The sequence below is a fragment of the Natrix helvetica genome (genome assembly GCF_964273705.1).
Source record: "Natrix helvetica genome assembly, chromosome: 2".
In the NCBI taxonomy this organism is placed as follows: domain Eukaryota; kingdom Metazoa; phylum Chordata; class Lepidosauria; order Squamata; family Natricidae; genus Natrix; species Natrix helvetica.
In genome coordinates this window covers 84596523-84611353 of record NC_138552.1, presented here as the reverse complement: position 1 = coordinate 84611353, position 14831 = coordinate 84596523, and the positions used below count along the sequence as shown (strand labels likewise).

The following is a 14831-nucleotide window of genomic DNA, read 5'->3' as shown; positions in this document are numbered from 1 at the left end:
GAAAAATGTCATATGGTCAGATGAAACCAAAATAGAACTGTTTGGTAGAAACACAACTCGTCCTCTTTCAAGGAGAGAGAATGCTGAGTTGCATCCAAAGAACACCATACCTACTGTGAAGCATGGGGGTGGCAATCTCATGCTTTGGGGCTGTTTCTCTGCAAAGGGACCAGGATGACTGATCCGTGTACAGGACAGAATGAATGGGGCCATGTATCGTGAGATTTTGAGTGCACACCTCCTTCCATCAGCAAGGGCATTGAAGATGAAACGTGGCTGGGTCTTTCAACATGACAATGATCCCAAACATACCGCCCAGGCAACGAAAGAGTGACTTCGTAAGAAGCATTTCAAGGTCCTGGAGTGGCCTAGCCAGTCTCCAGATCTCAACCCCATAGAAAACCTTTGGAGGGAGTTGAAAGTCCGTGTTGCCCAGCGACAGCCCCAAAACATCACTGCTCTAGAGGAGATCTGCATGGAGGAATGGGCCAACATACCAGCAACAGTGTGTGCCAACCTTGTGAAGACTTACAGGAAACATTTGACCTCTGTCATTGCCAACAAAGGATATATAACAAAGTATTGAGATGAACTTTTGATATTGACCAAATACTTATTTTCCACCATAATTTGCAAATAAATTCGTTCCAAATCAGCCAATGTGATTGTCTGGATTTGTTTTCTCATTTTGTCTCTCATAGTTGAGGTCTACCTATGATGCCAATTACAGGCCTCTCTCATCTTTTTAAGTGGGAGAACTTGCACAATTGGTGGCTGACTAAATACTTTTTTGCCCCACTGTATGTTGCTGTGAGCATAGCACATATATTGAAGCACTAAAGGACTAGAAGGGAAATGTCGCTTGTCTAAAAGTCACAGAACTTAAAGCAACCATGTTATGGCTTGTTAGATAAAGAATCTTGCTCAACATCCGGTACGAACCATTCACTGAACCAGTTGCAGAGAAGATTTAAATGTACAGCTATAGATGAAGAGCTACTGAAAGGTCTTTTTTTAAAGCAGTCTTAGAAGCTTAGTCTGCTGCCCTAACCATCTTCCAAACTACTATATGTTCATTTTGTTGAAAACAAACAAACTGTTGAGAACAGTTATCTTTCTTGCTGAAAGTATAGACTATAGTAAGTTTTTTTTTCAAGTTAAAATAATTGCTAATTTGTTTCTATTGCTTTATATTTAAACCAATGCTCTGTTCTTGTAGCTGCTTGTCTTTGTCTAGGACCGAGATGGCGAACCTATGGCACATGTACCACAGGTGGCACGCAGAGCCATTTCTGAGGGCACGTGAGGCGTTATCCTGTCAGCTGATTTTCAGTCTTGATTTTCTCCGTTTTTGCCCTCTGGAGGCTTTTTGAAGCCTCTGAATGGTGAAAAATACCCAACGGACTTCTGGTTTGCGTATTGGGCCATTTTTCGCCCTCCCCAGGCTCCTAGAAAGCCTCTGGGGAGCGCAAAAAAAGGACATGTTTCCGGCCTCCGGAGGGCCTCGGAGGGGGAGGCCATTTTTGCCCTCCCCAGGATCCTAGAAAGCCTCTGGAGCCTGGGGAGAGTGAAAAACAGACCTACAAGGCCCACCGGAAGTTGGGAAGGAGGCCATTTCCAGCCTCTGCAGGGCCTCTGGTGGGCGGGGGAGGCTGTTTTTGCCTTCCCCAGGCTCCAAGAAAGCTGTGCGCAGTGGTGGGGGTGTCATATGCATATGCGCAGGGGGCATGGCAATGGGGGGGCATTAAATTATATGGGTGGCCACACAAGCATGCGCAACAGCGTGCATGCATGTACTTTTGGCACCCGAGGCGAAAAAGGTTCACCATCACTGGTCTAGGAGATGAAGAAGGAATCATACCAGAACTATCCCTGATTTTACCCTGACAACAATTTTGATATATAAGCTGCTCAGCCTGCTAGTGAACTACTTAGCAATCTGTAAGCAATTTGTAAACCACCCAGAGATGCTTTACAAAGTGGGATGGGTGGCTTATAAATTAAACAAATAAACATGCAATTTGAACCTAGTTTCCCATCCTTAGCCCAATCCTTTAACCATACAGTATATCACAAAAGACACTGAACTGAAATGCCTTATTAACAAGATGCTTGGGGGTGGGATCTGTTCTGATTTTTTACCAGCTGAATAAGGCATTAGCTCAACCATCTTATTTATTTATAATTACTCTTCTGTAATATCAGTACATTGTCAAAATTCTGAATCCTTCTCTTAATCCAGTCAGATTTCTTTGCCTGAGATCCTAGATTATTGTATTCCACATGTCACAGTGGATACAGAAAATTTATACCAGGGGTGTCAAACTGGCAGCCCATGGGCTGGACGCATCATGTGCAGGCCATGCCCAACCCAGCTCCACAAAGGGAAAAAACATCACGTGACAGCAACGGGAAGCGATGAGTTTGACAGCCGTGGTCTACACCCTTATTAAAATGCCAGGTTTTAGAAATATAAGAAAATCAGACCAAGATAAAACACTTCAGAATTGTTTCCATCTTCGTAACACATAAGCTGTACAATCAATTAAAAAACAAACTGAAAATTGTCTTGTGGTGAAATAAAAAAACCTGGCATTTTAACAGGGGTGTATAGACTGCTTATATCCACTATATATTAACTTTTGTTTTGCTTTAACTTTCTGGTAATATTTCTCTATTTCTTAATCATTCCACATATTCTGTGTCAGCAAACATATATCATGTTCAGGCTGAGGGTTGTCAATCCTATTTCTCCAAGAACACTGGTATAAAGGCATTGGATGTTTACAGTATGAAAAACCAGATGAGTAGAGGTGAGTACTCTGCAATATCATTTAAAATGTTAGCTGACATGTATATGAAACATTCAGACTTAAAAGTGTTTGCATCAACTGAGTTTTATCCAAAAGTCAAAGAGAGTGACAGTCTACGTGTATTAACTGAAGAATACAACCAATTACTGCATCATCAGGAACCGTGCTTCATATCTTCACAGAGCAAGTTTGGAGCTAAGGGACCAAGGATGGGACCAGCATACACTAGTCTGCTCCTATCACACCTGCTTTAACACCACCTTTAAACTTCTCCTTTGTATAGGATGTCTATAATAGTACCAAGCGCCAAGTTAGCAAGGATTGCGTCTCTAAAATTCCGAAGCAAGTTGAAATAGCACTGGTTTGAATCAAGCTTTGTTCTTATAGTCCAAAGCTCTGTTCTTGTAGCAGCTTAGGTTTCTTACACAATTCCAATTCATCTTATTCATGTTGCAGTGGCCGCGCGGGTGATTATGGGGAGGACTAGATTCTCCCCTGTAACACCTCTCCTGCGCGAGCTGCACTGGCTTCCTGTGGTCTACCGAGTGCGTTTCAAGGTTTTGATTATGATCTTTAAAGCGCTTCATGGCACAGGGCCTAGTTATATGCAGGATCGCATCCTGCCCCACACATCCCTACGACCAATTCGCTCACACAGAGAGGGACTTCTCCGGGTGCCGTCCGCCAAACAGTGCCGGGGGGCGACACCCAGGAGCAGAGCCTTCTCTGTGATGGGCCCAGCCCTGTGGAATGACCTCCCCCGTGACATCAGGATTACTTCCGATCTCCGCTCCTTCCGTGTACAGCTGAAGACCCACCTCTTTCAATTATCTGGCCTGGCTCAATCGCAATCGTAATTTTCGTATTCCTCCTAACTGTTTTTTAAATTGTTCTTAAATATTAATTCTTAACTGCATATTGGGTTTTTACAATTGGGGTATTTTAAAGCTGATTTTTAACTGTCTAATGATGTAATTTGTTTCCTCCTCCGTGTATGTATGTATGTGTGTTGTGTATGTATGTACGTTTTTGTGCTGTTATATATCTTTTATGTTTTATGCTCCATTGTACGCCGCCCCGAGTCCTACTCGGAAAGGGAGCGGCTAATAAATCCAAATTTATTATTATTATTATTATTATTACATTAATTTCAAATTTTATATAAACAAATCTAAACATTTTTTAAAAAGCAACATGGAGTTTCAGAAGACTCTGGTAGTCCAACAAGGACTGCATACAAGTAGATAAGTAAGTTCCCCAGTAGTGAACTAACTGCTAAACCATTACAAATCTCAGGGAAGACTCTAGACCTCTATTATTTCAGCTTTTTAGAAATGGTGGGCTGCAACCCCACCATTGCCAGACAGCCAAGCCATTCTGCATGGAGATTATAAAAATTAGGAGACCAACTGATGGGGGACTTCAGTTTGTGGAAGCTTGCCTTAGATTAGAATGAACTGCAGCGACCGAGTTAGAGAATGAGAAGAACATGTTTCCTTCTTAAAACGTGGCATGCATCAACTCAATCCAGGAGAATAAGAGACATTAAAAAGTTTGAATTACTTTCCAATTGCACGCTTCAGCAGCCCCTAACACCGCAGAGGCGGTTCTACGGGATCCATTATTGGAAGGCTACGATCGGCAGCGTTCGAAGGAAGCGTTTCAAACCGAAAGCAGCCTCTTAAGGCCGAAACAGGCGCTCACCTGCGTTCACTCGAGATTCCTCTGTCAAACCCCGCATCAACGTCCCGTGGCCGGAGACGCGGTATACAGCGCAAGCTCAGTAGCGATTGTTCGGTCACCCTGACTCACAAAAGGGCAGATTGGCTACATTGTTGCTTCTGAGCATGCCCGGGAAGAGGAGGAGGAGACGCGTTACAAATAAGGAAGATTTGGTTTCATATAATGGTGTGTTAAAGCTGCTGGAGTGTCGGTGACTTGTCAATTTATCTGTGGGCTATTTTTAAATCTAATATGACTGATTTTTCACTTTCTTCATATTGTTTTTACGTACTGTGTCGCTGCTTATTACAGTCATGCACAAGCCTATATATAGCTACAATAAAGCAATTAGAAATCTCTGAGTTATTTAATAGACTGAACATGGAAGAGAATTTAATGACCTGGAAGAGTTAGTTTCTTCATACACTATTATTTAAAAACAGCTGGCTCAAAAAAAAAATCCATGCCTACAAAATAACAAATACAATAAAATTAACCCACCCTCCAAACCACGCTAATTTTATTTAAAACGTGTGGGATTCTAACTAGAGTTACACAATTTATTCTTTTATTTAAAAAGTCATCCTAGGCATAACACTGTTACATAAAAACAATTAAAACGCTATACTATGGCAATATATCCATCAAAATAAAAATAGCCTCAAATTACAATCCCATTAAAGAAATTATACTAAAACACATAAACATTAATTCAAATAACCGGTTAAGCAAAAAGATTTTCTGTAATACCAAAGTTGGGGAAAGGTATTTTTTAATAAGTTAATAGGACAAAATATTTCTCCCTTAATCTATTCACACTTTGTGCTAAGCTATAATTCATTCATAGTTTATTAAACTAATAGTGCCTGAGATTGCATAATACACAAAAAAATAATTTACAAATTGAAGTGGCTAGGTCTCTACAATATACTAACCATGTTATGTGAAAGCCACACAATGTGTCTATTATAGACAGTGTGAGCAACTTTCGATACTCTCAGTTAAAAGATCTGAATATATTGGATTGTGACTTTAAAAAAACAGTTCTATGAAAATGGGATATTCTATTTAGTTCTCATTTCACATCTGTTGGTGAAACAGAGAAACTAATAAAGCTCTTTTCTTTTAGAGAAACAATCCTAATTGTTCATATAATACTAAGTCTGAAATATTTTATTGCGGTCATTAACCAGCATAAAGAAAATCAATATGCAAATAACCAAACCTGAATTGATAATATCGGACTAGTTAGGAGAAACACCTACAAAGAATTTTAATTAAAAAACAGAAGTTATTTTTCCCGGGTACCCATGTGTAATGAATGGTATGTGGAAATGACTTTGGTAGGCAGGCAGAAAATCCACAACCTCAATAATACTGTGATAAACGAAATTTGAGTTCAAAGGAGGCGGTGGCAGAATGTCTCACGATGTTTCCTAGTTTTCAAGAAAATAAAAGAGAAGGAAGAGAAGAGTTCTTTCAATCATTTTTTTAAAATATTGCTTTTAAAATAATAAAAAAGACAACAATAAAACCCAAGGATAATTATAATACATTTTCAAAGACTAAGGCTGGATATTAAAAGTTTTTAAAAATGGGAAAATACAACATAAAAAATAAAAGAATTAAGATTTATAGTTTATACATATATGCATATACATATACATACACACATATAACATGGATACACATACGCACACACACATATATACATACAAACACACAGAGAGAACAGAATATTCAAGTATGACATTTCTAATATATTTATAGAAATCGAACTATCATTCTTTTCAAAATTCTGCTAATTCAACCTTATAATAAAGATGGAACTAGTAATCATCAACTCTTTCAAAGAATCCAAAATTATTGCCGCCGAAAACGTGACAGAACCCTTCTCCCCCTTTATTGGCTCTCAGAGGTCATGTGACTCCCTCTGGGACCAGAAAGCTGGCTGGTTATTTAAAGGGGCAGCTGCATCCCCACCTATGGCAACATATTTTTCTTTGTGAAACAAGCCATTTTGATCTGCTAATGGTAACTATCAGGGTGAGGTCATGCAAAACCAGAAGCAAAGAAAATGTAATGCTTCGTGGGTTATACATGGACTACTAGCCTATTGTATTTAAAGTTCAGAAATAATATTGGGGGAGGAGGTTTAATATTCAGAAAACTAATTACATCAGTCTATCTTGGCAGTCTACTGTTTTGTTTTAAACTATCATAAATAAAATATTTATATAAAATTTCAAATTGCACATGTCATTGTGGAATTTCAGGGCATACTGCTATTTATACTGTCATACATCCCAATTCACAGTTTTCAGCGAAGAAGGATTCTTCTTTATACATGCTATTTTAGTCACTTTCAGCTTATTGTCATAGCTAAATGGGAGAATATGGTTTGCACACATAGAAGTTGGAAGAACATTTGAACCTGGTAGAGTGTGAATTTCGCCCTGAATTAAGGAGGTGAGGATCTTGGCATTCCTTGTAGCATACTTTTGAATAAGCGAAAATAAACCCGAAGCAAGATCTAATAAAAACATTTTAATATAAAAGAAAACAAAAATACAAAACTTGCTATCTAAATCTTACATTTTGGCAAGAGCTATGTTGCCCACCTTCTTGGCAGGCAAACGGAAGATCAGAAGTGAAAGTTAAGGAATGTGAAGGAGCATGCGCACTAAATCACTTGCAGATAAGAAATGTGACCTGCACAGTAAATTTTCAGCGCAGCTAGCAAACCAATTAACGCAGTGACAGAACCAATGTTCCATCCTGTATAGGAAAACCACTGCTAGAGCATGTGTGACAAATGCCCATCCAAACTTTGTTTAAACAGATCAAGTGAATAAGAGTCCATCTCCCAAGGCAGTCCATTTCATTGCGAACTATGCTTATTGGGGAAATGTTCAATCAAGGAGAGAAGCAACCTGAACTGAGGAGAAATTTTCTGAGAGTTAGAACAATTAATGAGTGGAACAACGTGCCTACAGAAGTTGTGAATGCTCCAACATTGGAAGTTTTTAAGAAGAGATTGGAAACCTTTTGTCTGAAATGGTATAGGACTTCCTGCCTGAGCAGGGGGTTAGACTAGAACAGTGGTTCTTAACCTGGGCGATATCGCACCCCACGGGGTGATTTTGTTTTTCAGGGGGGGAATGGAACGAAAAGGGGCAATGCAGGGGTGAAGGAACAGAAGGGGGGTAATATGGGGCGATGGAGCAAGAAGTTTTGGGGACACTTTTGGGGACACTTTTTTCATCCAGTGAACCACTGTGTATCTGTTGTAGAAAAACATCAGATTGCTTGCTATTAGTGGATTGAACTGTGTTTTAAAATGTTCCTCCAGCTAGCTTCACTACAGAACAGCGTACATATGTGAATATGCATCGCTCATCTTCATGCGCGTTGCGCAGAAGCCTGTATCACTCTACCCATACAGTGGCTCGCCATTGGCCAGAATGGGCAGTGATAGAGGGGTGAGCACTTCTTTCGAAACATTGCATGCTGAGTGGCTGTCCTCTGTGATGTCAGCTGTAATGTCAACGTAACTGTTGAAATTAAGTTTATCGACGTCCATGTGTGTTTTATAGTGTTCCAGTGCAGTCGAAAATTTAATTTGCAGCTAGAGCCTTTCATTTTGAAGACCTCTCAACATGGCCGAAAAGAGGAAGTGTCGCCAATATTCGACGGAATACCTAAAATTGGGATTCATTCCATCTCCTTCCAACGTACAGCTTCTGTTTTTTCTTCTTTGTGAGAAAACATTTTCAAATTAAGCGATGAAGCCTTCCCGACTGAAAGACCATTTGGTAAGAATTCATTCGGATAAAGCCGAGAAACCGGTTTTTCCAATCCTTAAAGGCCAAATTTGAGGGTCGCAGCACTGTTGAGAAGTTATTTGGAAAATTGTTACTCAACGCCGACAATGGGCTCATTTGTTCCTATGAAGTATCTTTGTTGATAGCAAAATGTGGCAAACCTCACACTATCGAAGAAACGCTGATTTTACCAGCAGTGAAACAGATTGTTGCCACCATGTTGGGGCCCAGCGCAAGCACTTTCATGCAATCGATTCCTTTGAGCAATGACACCGTATCAAAAAGAATCGATGAAATGGCTGCTGAAGTGGAAGAAAGGCTTATTGACACCTTGAAAAGTACAGAATTCGTGATGCAGATTGATGAGTCAATGATTTGTGAAAATGAAACCTTGTTATTGGCTTATATCCATTTCATCAACAGAAATGATGAGATCGGGGAAGAACTGTTATTTGCTCGAAATTTAGCCACCAACACAAAAGATTCGTCAATATTTTAAAAGGTTGAAGAGTTTTTTAATGAGAAAAACATCCCTTTGACAAACGTCATGGCATGTGCAACCGACGGAGCTGCATCCATGGTTGGATGATATAGCGGATTTCAAGCTCATCTAAAATCGGTTGTACCTGGAGTTATGACTGTCCATTGCGTCGTTCATATTCAGCACCTTGTCCCAAAACTTTGAGTGGCCATTTGCACAAGTCTATACGTTACATCATTAATACTGTGAATAAAATTAAGTCAAATGCCTTGAACAATTGACTTTTTCACAAGCTTTGTGAAGAAAATGAGAAGGAGTTTGAACATCTCCTTTTGCACACCGAAGGTAGCTTTCAAAAGGAAAGTGTTTGTGGTGATTCCACCAACCTTTTGACACAGTTGTCGAATTTCTTGAATCCATTGATCCAAGTCTAAGCAGTTCTTTTAAACTTCGACATCTGGATGTAGCTTATCTCGCTGATGTTTTTGACAAGCTGAATGAAGTGAACGTAAAGCTGCAAAGAGATAAAATCAATTTTCTTAAGGCCAAAGCAGTAATCTGCTCATTTATTTCAAAATTGAACCTCCTTGCAAGCAATATGAGTCGCCAGGAGCTGTATCAGTTCCCAAGCCTTGGTAATGAATGTCAACTCCAAGCAGAAGATTTGGATGTTTTTTGCTGCCACTTGAAGCAACTAAAAGAAGATATGGAAACCAGATTCTATGATCTGATAAATCTGGAAGTACCCACTTGGGTGCTAAATCCTTTCACAGCAGGCTTTGCACAACTTCATCCTAAACTGCAAGAGCCACTGACAGATCTGAAATAAGACTGTGAAGCCCAATAAATGAGGAACACTTACCCAATATTGTGGGAGGAAGTTAAGTTGCTTCTTTTAGCCTTTCCTTCCACTTACTTAGTGGAGGGGGGCCAACAGATCCTTTCTAAGTCAAGGAACATGTTGAAGATCACTGAGTGCGGCGATTTAAGAATGAGATTAACAAAAATGGTTCCAGACATCAAGAATTTGGCATCAGCTCACCAAGCACAAGGCAGCCATTGATGTTCTTTTTTTGCTTTTTTGTGCATACATTTTCTTCGTTAATAATTGTCTCAACTCTTATCATTGTATTTGCTTGCATTGGATTTCATATTCCAGTTTGAGTTTTCGGCTTCGTTTTTGAATTCTTGTACTCTGTAAAACATTTTGTGTGTCTCTTTGTATTGTATTTTTTTAGCGTGCACTCCAGTTTGATATTATATTTTCTTGGTTTTATGGTTTCCATTTTTTTCTTGTGCTCTTCATGTAAACTTTTTGTGTATGTATGTATGTATGTATGTATGTATGTATGTATGTATGTATGTATATATATATGTATGTATATATATATATATATATATATATATATATATATATATATATATATATATATATATATATATATCTTCAGTTTAAGGCATTAAATTTGTCGCTCTGATTTTTGTTGCTTTTCTTCTGTAAAAAATTTCTTTGTGTTCTTTTTAATCCTTTTTACAGTGTGCGTGAATATATATTTTCCTTGAATCTTAATTTAGTTTTCGTCTTGAAATTCTTAGTTCCTGCATTGCAGTTTGTTCTTACGCTTATTTCTTTTTGTGTCTTAAAATTCCCTTGTAATTAAATCATTAAATCTTACTGTTTTTTTCTGGCATTTCAGTTTCTTGCAATTGAATTTTGTTTTAAGTGGTCATTACATTTAAATGTCTTGAATAAATAAGATAATAATGAAATACATGTATTACGAAGTTTGGGAGTAAAGTGATGGGTGGCATCAGAATTTTTCACACAGTTGAGATATGGGAAAAAGACTTGAAATAAATTATTTGCATCAATATGTCCTGATGACAATTTTAAAGAAAACAAAAATGTGTTTGCATAAATTGAAGAATTATTTCCCTGTGTTGTGATTGAGATATTATGTTGGGGGAGGGGGGCGATGATAACTTCCTCAATGGCTCAAGGGGGCAATTCTTTCAAAAAGGTTAAGAGCCACTGGACTAGAAGACATCCAAGGTCCCTTCCAACTTGGTTATTCTGTATTCTATATCCATAATAAAACCTATTTCTTTGTAATGAAGCCCTTTGCTTTATGGAACAACTTTGAACAATCCTGCCCTGTCCTTTGTGTTATATCAGTTGTTTATATTATAGTAGTCCTTGACTTACAACTTATTTGTTTAGTGACCATTTGAAATTATGTCAATGAAAAAAGTGACTTATGACTGGTTTTCACACTCCTGACTGTTGCACATCCCTGCAGTCACGTGATGAAAATTTGTATGCTTGGCAACTTGGCAACGACAGTTGCAGTGGGGATCTCATCTTTTGTGATCATCTGACAAGCAAAGTCAACGGGGAAGCCAATTCATTTAACAGCCATGTTATTAATTTAAAACTGCAGTGATTCACTTAACAACTGTGGCAAGAAAGTTTATAAAATGATGCCGAACTCACTTAGCTGTCTCAACAGTAGAAATTTTGGATTCAATTGTGGTCATAAGTCAAGGATTATCTGTGTTATGTAATGCACCCATTGAAAGCAGAACTCCGAAGCAGGTAGATTTGTCTAAGAACAATTTATTGAATACATCATATTGGCACAACTGGTGAAAGCCAACTAATTAAAAAATGAAATTTCCACCTTTTCCTCAAGTCATTGGTCACATTGTCCAATAGAGGTGCTGGTCGATTGCTTGGTTACTTCACTCCTCCTCTCACCAGCCACCTGTTAGAGTGCCCTTGGTTCCCACAGGAAACTTTTTGTTTTGGGTACAACATCCTCTCCATCTACTTTCCCCCCTCCCTGTCCCTTCTTCCTTCTTGTGGCAACCCTGAAGCCTCAAAGATGGCCTCATTTCAGGGTTGACAATCTCTATGTCGTAACCTGATGGAAATAATGTGAATATTATTCAGTGGTGTAAATTTAAGGTCCTTGTCCATGTTATTGGAATTCAACAAACTTGTCCATTAATTCAGGAATGCCTGGACAGAAATTATATATGTAGTAGCCAAAGTCCATTAAACATTCCTCTGGAATGAGCTGCCCCCGGAGCTTCGCATAATCCCTGACCTCTGGTCCTTCCGACGCACCCTAAAAAGTTGGCTTTTCCGGCAAGCCGGCCTGGCCTGTTAATTTTAACTTATTTTAAATGTATTGTCTTTTAAATTCGGTTTGTTTTTTTTGGATATGGATTTAATTTTTTTTTTTACTTTTGGGATGTATGTTTTTTAATGTTGTATGCTGCCCTGAGTCCTTTTGGAGAAGGGCGGCATATAAATCCAAACAAACAAACAAACAAACAAACAAACAAACAGGGATCTACAGATTATGAATAAGGATGATGTAAGAGCTAGGACTTTGTTTTGTAGCATCCTAGCCCGCACTTTTTAAAAATAAAATCAGCAAAGTGGATTATAAAAGAAATGTCTACAGCAGTGTTTCTCAAACTTGGCGACTTTAAGTCCTGTGGACTTCAACTCCCAGAATTCCCCAGCCAGCTATGATGGCTGGGGGATTCTGGGAGTTGAAGTCCACGGGACTTAAAGTCGCCAAGTTTGAGAAACACTGGTCTACAGGGACACAGTGTGCTACACTGGTGGCCCTTACACTAAGCTAAAATGTAAGCTAGCAATTTGGGGCCTAAAATCTTTTTTCAATCACCGTTTCCTGTCAGAGAACACCACCAAACTACATTAATTTGTGCCTGATAAAAGGGATCCATCAAGTTCATATTATCTTAAACAGCATTTTTAAAAATTGTATTTCTTAAAATAAATTTTAAGCTAAAAAACCAAACATCAAAAGAAGTGACATTTTAAAATGTACAATAGGAATCTTTCCAAGTAAAGCCTTCCATTTAAAATAATGTTTATTTTAAAGTGCTTAATCCAGGCAGTAAAATATAACTTGACCAAAAAAGTGTTAATCATTTCCATGATTACATGTAATTTAAAACAAAGTAAACTTCTAGGTGCAGCTACTTTTAACCTAAATGATGGTTGATTATATAAGGTTCAAATCCATACAAGCAATATATCCTTCATTCAGACAGCTGGCAAAATGTGTGGCCTGCATTATGTAGAATTAAGGTATGGAAAGACCATTATAGATGGTCCATACGGTATGTAAGTCACTACTGCGTAGGAAAATCTGGAAATCCAGACGGTTAAGATGAATATAAAGGTTTATTGCACGCTTAAGGTCTCTACAAGAATCTGAACTACTACAGTCAGAGCAAATTGGCATCAGATAAGAGTCAATGAAGATCAAGGTGGGCTGGACTTCGATCTTTTATGGATACAAAGGGACTCGAGACTGAGGACACATTTGTCATCTCCCTCAGGCTCATCTCCTAGGAGTCATTGCTGTGAAGGTCAGCCTGCTTTCTCTCTGCTGCCTGTTACTTCTTTGCCCTCTTCTCTTTTTAGTGGACCAACTACTCCCTTGATTTTTTTTCTTGTTACTTATATGTTGGAAGAAACTTTTTTATTATGATTTTTGACTTTTGTTGCAAGTGTGTCTTCATTCTGAGCCTTGCACCAAAAATGCTATTTGCTTTGCCAGCCAAAGATACAGACTTAAGGGCATTTCTCCCAGAAACACAGCTGGGCCAGGACCCTTTTAGGATTATTTATGTCAAATTGCGAAACCAAAGCCCTACCGCTTTTAAAAGGTAATCCCAGCTAATATGACTTGTTGAAAAAAGTTGGGAGTTTAGGTTTATCATACCACCCTACTGTACACAATATGGAGCTCTATGACAAGACCAGCTGCTGTTAAGGTTTCAAAATTTGACCTCAACAGCCTGATATGAAGTTAGAAGAATATTCATGTTGCTTAAAAAGTGGCAGAACTGGGATTATATTATGATTATAATATATGACTGTTCTAACACTCATACTGACTGTCAGGAGTTCGATGCTGACCGGCTCAAGCTTGACTCAGCCTTCCATCCTTCCAAGGTCAGTAAAATGAGGACACAGATTGTTGGAGGTAAACTGCTTAGAGAAGGCTGTAAAGCACCATGAAGTGGTACATAAGTCTAAGTTGTTATTTATATTGCACTCTGATCTATATTGTTACATGGGTCTTAGGTATAACAGAAATGAAATTTTATTAGTAGCATTATCGCAGGGGCTCAAATTAACTGGATGGTCTGAATACCTAGAAAAATGGTAAATATGCTGATGCTGACCCACATGCTTTGGCTGGGTTCACATAAACATTTAAAATGGATTCTTTTTTAGCAAACATAAGCCACAGTGCCCTGGTGTGCACTCCATACTAAGTCAAAATGAACAAGCGTTAGTGTCATGTGTAAAGCAGGCATGCCTTTTCTTTTCAAAATCATTTTTATCCAACTTTCTCTCGACAGATGTTACTTTCAGTCACAGAGCTTCACCAAAGCAAAAACATATGTGGTAAAGCAGATTTTGTTAGCACAATCCTGATGCAAAAGGACTTCAACTCGACTCCCTTGTCTCAGTCACCATCCTATACAATAATAATAGGAACCAAAAGATTCTGTGAATAAATCTCTAAGTGGAAGTAATTTTGGAGATCTAGTAAAGAACTGCTAAGGCAACAACTACTGTAAAATGAGTTGCCAGTTGCAAAAAATACTAAATAAAGGTTGTTCTACTGTACACCAATCTCCTGTGGTGTTGTTTTACAAATTTGATACCTCGTGTTATGGTGAAATATTACATTCTGCTGATTTTGAAACATTTGGATTGGGCCTGATGAGCTTCTGAGCTGTTTGGTCGGGTCAGGAGAATACTGTGCACATTTATTTCCATTAAGATCTTTAATAATTGTGAATCACTAGCTGCAATTCATATACAGTACAGTGCTACATAACTGGAATCCCTAATAACTTGAGTAGAACAAGTCTCTACCACTCTGTCTCAGGAATTCTGGGAGTTGAAGTCCACAAGTCATAAAAGGGCCA

At 38.6% G+C, this 14831-nt stretch overlaps 1 protein-coding gene across 1 annotated transcript in view; it reads right to left on the bottom strand.

The window, feature by feature from the left end:
• Positions 1 to 4653, bottom strand: part of FOCAD (focadhesin) — a 162474-nt gene extending 157821 nt beyond the window's left edge. Inside the window, 1 exon segment of the mRNA XM_081942659.1 lies at positions 4518 to 4653. The gene's annotated coding sequence lies outside the window, so the exon portion shown is untranslated.
• Between the last annotated feature and the right edge of the window lie 10178 nt (positions 4654 to 14831).